The following is an 8,155-nucleotide window of genomic DNA, read 5'->3' on the forward strand; positions in this document are numbered from 1 at the left end:
GAAAGCAGGTTTTCTTCACAGGTGTGTAGATTCCTTTTAAAACAAGGAAACAATATAACCATTTATGCATTAAGTCATCATTTGGGAAAAGCGCAATTTGAAAGTTTCTAAAGAGAATAAGCTTTAATTGGGGATAACATCTGGATTTTGTTATTTCAATAGCTTTTCTCCATTGTAAAAATGGTACCTAATATGTACCTTCTGTCATTCTAATTGTTTTAGTTGTTTATTGTAAGCTCCTGTCTTTAGAATCCCTGCTTTGAATCCATGTAAATGTTGGAATTACTTAGAAACTAACAATTACATAATTTAAAGTCTGTGAACAGATGGTTCCTTTGGGTTAAAACTCAGTCCGATAAGGTGATTTTTACATATGTATTTAACTCATTCTTTCCCCAATGTATTTACTTGATCTGGTAATAATGTTAGCTACATTAAGACCTCCACCCAGTTAAATTTTAATTTCAATTAATTAATTTAATTAGTTAAGGAGACATTTTTTTAAATTGTGATAAAATAATTATAACATCAAATTCAACATCTTATCTAAGTGTCTAAATACATTTATACTGTTGTGCAACCATCACCATCATCCATCTCTAAAACTTTTTATCTTACAAAACTGAAACTCTATATTCATTAATCATAACTTAACATTCTCCCCTCCCCTCAGTCTCTGGCAACCACTTTTTTATTTTCTGTCTCTATGTATTTGACTCCTGTAGGTACTTCATATAAGTGAAACCATACAGTATTTGTAATTTTGTGACTGGTTAGTTTTACTTAGCATAATGTGTTCAAGACTCATTCATGTTGTAGCAGGTGTCAGAATATTTTTTCTTTGTTTCCATTGTATGTATATACCACATTTTGCTTAGCAATTCATTTATTGATGAGCACTTGGGTTGCTTTCACCTTTTGGTTATTGTAAATAGTCCTGCTATAAACATGAGTATATAGATATGTCTTTGAGACCCTATTTTCAATTCTTTTGGGTATATGTCTACAGAGTGGAATTACAGCATCATGTGGTTATTCATTTCATTTTTTTCAGGAACTACCATACTGTTTTCCACAGGAGCTATACCATTTTACATTCCTGCAACATTGCACAAAGGTTTCAATTTATTAATATCCTTACAAGCATTTGTTATTGCTATATTTTTTTTAATAGTGGACATCCTGATGGGTGTGATATGTATCTTATTGTAGTTTTGATTTGATTTTTTCTAATGATTCTTGATATGAAGCTGTTGAGGATATTTTTATCTGTTTATTCGCTCTACGTATATCTTCTTTGGTGAAATGACAATTCAAATATTTTGCTTACTTTTTAATCAGGTTGTCTTTTTAGTTCTTTATATAATCTAGATATTAACCCCTGCGATGAACTAAATTGTGCCCCCCTCCAAACTCATATGTTGAAGCCCTAAACCCCAATGCAATTGTATTTGGTAAAAGTTAAATGAGATTATAGAGGTGGGGTCCTAATCCAATAGGATTAGTGTCCTTATAAGAAGAAACATGAGAGAGTTCTGACTTTTTACTGTGTGAGGACACAACAAGAAAGTGGTCATCTCTAAGCCAAGAACAGCACCCAAACCAGAAAGACCCTTTTGGACCTGGATCTGTGACTTCCATCCTCCAGAACTATGGAAAAATATTTTATTTTATTGTTTAAACCATACAGTCTATGGTATTTTGTAATGACAGCATAAACAGAATAATAGAACCTTGTGTCATATATATGATTTACAAATACTTTTTTTCTACTATGTGGGTTGCTTTAATACTCTGCCAATTGTGTCCTACGATGCATGGAAGAGTTTAATTTTAATGTAGTCCAATTTATCTATATTTTTTTCTTTTGTTGCCTCTGCTTTTAGTGTTATATCCAAAAAATCATTGGCAAATCTGAAGCCATTTTCTGATGTTTTCTTATAAAAGTTTTATAATTTTAGCTCTTACGTTTAGGTGTTTTATCCATTTTGACTTATTTCTTTTTTACTATGGTTTAAGGGTCCAACATCATTATTATACATGTAGAATTCCAATTTTCAAAATACCATTTGTTGAAAAGACTATTCTTTCCCCATTGAATAACTTTGGCACCCTTGTTGAAAGTTATTTGACCATATGCGACACTTTACTTTCAGACTCTTTTTCTAATGCATTTGTCTATGTTTATCTTTATGCTATTACCACACTGTTTTTTAGTGTAGCTTTTTAGAAATCAGAAAGTATAAGGACTCTAAATTTGTTCTTTTTAAGAATTGTTTTGACTTTTATGGGTCTCTTTTTGTTTTCCAACATGAATTTTTTAAAAAAGTTTTCTATGTGTGAAATAAAATGTTGTCAAGTTTTTTATAAGGATTGTATTAAATTTGTAAATCATTTTGGGTAGTGTTGGTATCTTAATATTAAATCACTCAATCCATAAATAAGAAATGCCTTTTTATTTATTGATGTCTTCTTTAATTTCTTTTAGCAACATTTTGTAGTTTTCAGTGTATAAGTCTTTTGATTCCATGGTTAAATTTAATTCTAATATTTTATTGTTTGTGGTGCTATTGTAAGTGGAATTGTTTTCTTAAATTCCTTTTCCAGTTGGTAACTTTTAGTACATAGAAATACATCTGAGTTTTGGTAGTTGATTTTGTAGGCTAGGCTGCAATTTTTCTGAATTAGTTCTAATAGTTTTTTCTTGGAATCTTTAGCTTTTCCTGCATATAAGATTATGTCTTCTATGAAAAGAGATCATTTGACTTCTTTCTTTTCAATTTTAATGCCTTTTATATCATTCTCTTGCCTAATTGCTCTGAATAGGACTATGTTCAATAAAGTGACCAAAACAGGCATTCTTGTCTTGTTCCTGATCCGAAAGAAATAATTTTCAGTCTTTCACCAGTAGGTATAATTTCAGTTGTGGGTTTTTCATATATTACCTTTATTACATTAGGGTAGTTTTCTTCTATTCCTAGATTGTTAAATGTGTTTATCATGGAAGTGTATTAATTTTATCAATTTCTTTTTCTGTATCAATTACAATGATCATGTGATTTTTCCTTTGTTATGTTTATACAGTGTTTTTTACATGGATGATTTCTCATGATAAACTACTCTTGCGTTCAGGAATAAATACAAATTTCTCATGGTGTGTAATTCTTTAATGTGCTGTTGAATTCTGTTTGCCCGATTTTGTTGATTATTTTCCATCAATATTCATTAGGGACATTGTTCTATAGTTTTCTTATGACTTCCTTCTCTGGCTTTGGTATCGGGGTAATGCTGGCCTCACAGAATAAATTCGTAAATGTTCACTCCTCTTAAATTTCTTGGAAGAGTGTGGATAACTAGTTTTAATTATTCTTTAAATGTTTGGTAGAATTCACTAGCAAAGCCACATGTTCCTGGACTTTTCTTTGTTGGGAAGGTTTTGAATACTGATCAATCTCCTTACTAGTTATGCATCTGTCCAGATTTTCTATTTCTTCATGATTCAATTTGGTAGATTGTGTTTTTCTAGGATTTTTTTTCCTTTCATCTAAATTATAGCTATATTAAGTACTATGAATATAAACCAATTTTTCTCTAATTTTTTCCCATAAATGAGATAATATTTTTACACTTTTTCTATTTGTCTTTAGCCAAATTTCACACTCTTAATTAGAATTTGGGGTTTTATCTTGCAGATTCCTTTCTAGATCTTCTAAGCCTTTCTTCATGGTTACTACTTCTGGTGTAATTTTCTTTTCTTAATATATGCAAAAATGCTTTCATTTTATGATATCTGTAGCCACAGCACTCTATAAAATAAGTTAACCACAGAAGAAGTCACTCTTTGTCCAAATAATTGTACGGCAGTTGAATTCTAATCTAGATTTGCTAAAAACTGTTAGTATCACAAATATCCTTCTGGACAAATAAGCCATGCTTTCTTGTTACAGGAAGCCTCTTGAATGTCAAGATTTTGTCAGTCTTCCCTCCCTACATGTATACCAACTATATTATGTTATACCAACATACACTCACTCTGCACAGATGGCTACAAATTGTCACATCAATCCAACATGGATTGCAAAGTCATTTTCTAAAACATAGCTTTCTCGTATCTTATGTTCTAACGTTGAAATTACAAATGAGTTTCTTCATTATAGATAATGGTCCTATCCAGTTCATCATTCTCTTTCTAGATAAATTATAGCTGATTTGTCATAGAAAGACATTGAGAAAAGTACTGGGTTATATACCTGACTTTCACACTGTGGTAGGCAGAATGACACTCCAAGGATGTCCATGTCATAATCTCTGGAACCTGTAAATATGTTACATTACATGTCAAAAGTAGTTTCATAGATGTAATTAAGGTAGGGAGATTAATTTTTATTATCTAAGCAGGCCTATTCTAATCACTTAAGCCCTTAAAAGCAAAGAGCATTTTGATCTGGAGTCAGAGATGCAGCAGGAGAAATCAGAGATTAAAAATGAGAGAAGAATTTGACCTACTGTTGTTGAAAGGAGCCACATGGAAAGCATAAGAATGAAGATATATAGCATCTAGTAGAAAACACTCATTTCAGCTGACGGCTTGCAAGTAAATAAGGACCTTAGTCATATAACCCTAAGAAAATCAATTTTCTAGCCAATTCAATGATCTTGGAAGTATATGTTCTCCAGATCCTACAGTAAGAAACACAGATCTACCAATGCCTTCATAAGAACCTTATAAAAACCCTAAGCATATTATCCAGTTGAGTCCACCCATCCTTCTGATCCTCAGGACCTGTGATATAATAAATGTGTTATTTTATACTGCTAAATGTGTTAATTTATTATGACAGTAACAGAAAACTAAAACTGACACTTATTAGTTATGTGACTTTGAAAGAACTAACTAACCTCTTTGGAATTTGCACCCTAACTAACTTATCAAACATTTATTGAATGCTTTGTATGTGTTATTAGTCATTCAAGAACATCTGTGGAAAGATACAAAATTAAATAACACACAATCCCTATCTTTATCTAGAGGAATACTACAGATGATGGCTAAAGTATCTTCAGGCACTAAAATTTTATAATTACATTTTAAACATTCATCACATGACTACCGTCAATACTTTAGAGTGACTGAATGATGGTATTTAATCTCCCCTTTTAAATAGATTATGACTCATAGAACTGAGATCTGATTATTTAAATGATGATGGTCATACTGAACTTTTAAAAAACTTCTGTATAAAAAAAGCTTTATTTAATAATACCTAAATATCAATAGCACCATACAATAAAGAGAAAATTGAAGTACATTTCATGAAAAAAAATAACATGGAGAAACATGCACTATAAATCTAATAGTAAAAGAATTAAAAGTTATTAGAAAAGTCATGACATAATCCTGCTTGTTCTGGAAATTTTATGTTATTTCAGAAAATAATTAAAATGTTATTCATAAAAGAAAACTTACTATCAGGTAAGAGATTTTGAACTACAAATATTTCATCTTGTTATCCATAGACATAGATGACATTTTAAATTAAAAGAATGGCACAATTCTTGAGCAACAACAACAACAAAATGACTTTAGAAGTTTGAGTAATTTTAGAAAGTTTCACATTCATAATAAAATTTGTTTTCATTTTAATATCTGAATTGGAATTAATTATGATAAATAGTGTTCTTAAATTTTACAGGGTTTAAAACAATATTAGGACTCATCTTTATAAGTAATAGTTTCACTATTTAATAGAATGCATTAAACATCACAAAATATGTTGTTTTTTATAAAAAAGAATAGCAAGGTTTTTGATCTACAGAAACTGAATCACTAAATGCTAACAACATTAAGGGTTATAATTAACAATCACTTTAAGACTATCTCTAGAGATACAATGTAAAATTAAAATCAATATGTATATTCATGTTAACTAACTGGATATGACAGGTAACATTTTATTAAAATTAGTGTTGTTACAAAATAGAAATACAAAGTTGTTCATGAAAGATGTCCCAGAAACCGTTTTGTCTAATTAAAATGCATATCTACCAGTCACTTCCAAAAGATTTTCTGTATTACTTCTATATGAAATATGCACTCTGTGATAAAAAGTCATGAAATAATCCATGCATTTATTGTGAGAGTGATGAGTTTGAGCTAAGCTTCAACTGAATGACTCATGTTTCATTGCCGTTTTTTAACAATCATGCTTTAACTCTTCTTAGGCTTTCGCATATCAAACATTCCAAGTGCCTAAAGTTACACTAACTTTCGTAGCAATTATCAGAACAAAACAAGTGGGTAAATTCTACAAGAAAGAGAAAAAAGAACTAGAATGCCAAATGGTCATGTGTGCATTATACCTCCCTTTATCCCCTATTTAAAAACATTGACTATATGATAACAATGATTAATATAGAAGCTTCACTTGTAGATCCTACAAATTTACATTTGAATTTTAACAATGTATTCTTTGTAAGTAAAGTTTCATTACTAGAAAGACTGGTAGGCATACTCTGGGAAATTTGATGACAGCTAAATAAAAAATAATAATAAGTTGGAGTGAAATGTCAATAAAATAATATGAAACAATAGCCGGATTATCAGTCTATTAGGTGGCATAAGATTATATAATAAGGAAAACATTGATGACTTACATCTTTAAAAATGTCATTTTAGCAAATAGAAAGAAATTATGCCCTTTTAAAAATAATAATGACTATTTTTGTTTCATTCAGGGTTGTATTTTTCCTATTTTGAGCCACTAGCTTTTTCTACACAGTTAATTATACATTGAGGACCCTAAGCAACCAGGGCAATATTAACTCAAGTAACATGGGAGGAAATCTTGTTAAAGCATGGTCACTATTCTTGATCTTCCTAGAAGTGCAATTGTCTAGAAATTACTCTATTGGGGAGCAGTGCTACTCCAAATGTTCAAGGAAAATTGACCTTAGAATAAAAACTTTTCTATACTTAAAATTGTGAAATAAATACTTCAGTGACATTATAAACTGATCTGTATTAAGAATGTTGCCCAAATTATTGGATACAATGACAAAGTATCCACAATTGAATGGTATTGCTTCAATGATTTGTATATTTTCTGAGAGACAGTATGATTTTGCGTGGTATTTTTGATAGAGCTATGGCACAAGAAAGACCAGCTGTATGACTTTAGATAAATGATTCGAACTGTACATGAATAAGTTTCCTGAATTATAAATTAGTAATGTTAAATACTTAATATTCAAAACTGTTATGTATATTAATAAAGTGATGTATATTAAACATAGAGAATATAAAGTGTCTCAACAAAGATTAATTTACTTTATCTTCTGTACTTCTTGCTTATAGTAAGATTATTATTAAACAGTGTTTTAAATTTATACATAATATATACTTTTCAAGGCACATTTACATCTATCATATCAGTAGATCCCCTCAAATTAATGCTGTAGAATTTGTAGAGTTATAATTACCTCTGAGTTTCCAAAGTTAAGAAAAGGTACATAAAAAAAATACAGCAAAATGTATACAGAAAAGTTAAATGACTTTCCAATGGCCATATGGTAACAGATATGTGATTTAAATCTAATTAGTTTTCTAACTCGAAGGCTGCTGCTTCTTATATCGCATTACACTGCCTTTCTAGAGCATTTAAACACTATTAGGAAAGAACATATAACATCCAAACATAAAATCTAAAATATGACAGAAACGCTCACGAATGTTGGGAAGAAATTGTAGAGGAAGAAAAGGCGAGTCCTTGTTTTCAAGAGTTTCTGTCTATAATGTTCAGGGAATAGATAACATCTGCTATCTGCTAATCAACATACTAGATGAATGACAATGGTATTCTATTGTTCTATATGGGATAAAAATCTTGTACTCCCTTTTCTTCCTTCCTTCCTTCCTTCCTTCCTTCCTTCCTTCCTTCCTTCCTTCCTTCCTTCCTTCCTTTGCTTTCCATTCTTTCTTTCTTTCTTTCTTTCTTTCTTTCTTTCTTTCTTTCTTTCTTTCTTTCTTTCTTTCTTTCTTTCTTTCTTTATCTTTAAATATCAGCAACCTATTCATCTGAAATGATTTAGAAATAACCTACTTGAGTGTGGACCAGATTATATTTTAAAATTTAGCTCGCTATTTTTCTATCTTTCT

Source organism: Pteropus alecto, unplaced genomic scaffold, assembly GCF_000325575.1.
Source record: "Pteropus alecto unplaced genomic scaffold, ASM32557v1 scaffold250, whole genome shotgun sequence".
NCBI classification, from domain to species: Eukaryota; Metazoa; Chordata; class Mammalia; order Chiroptera; family Pteropodidae; genus Pteropus; species Pteropus alecto.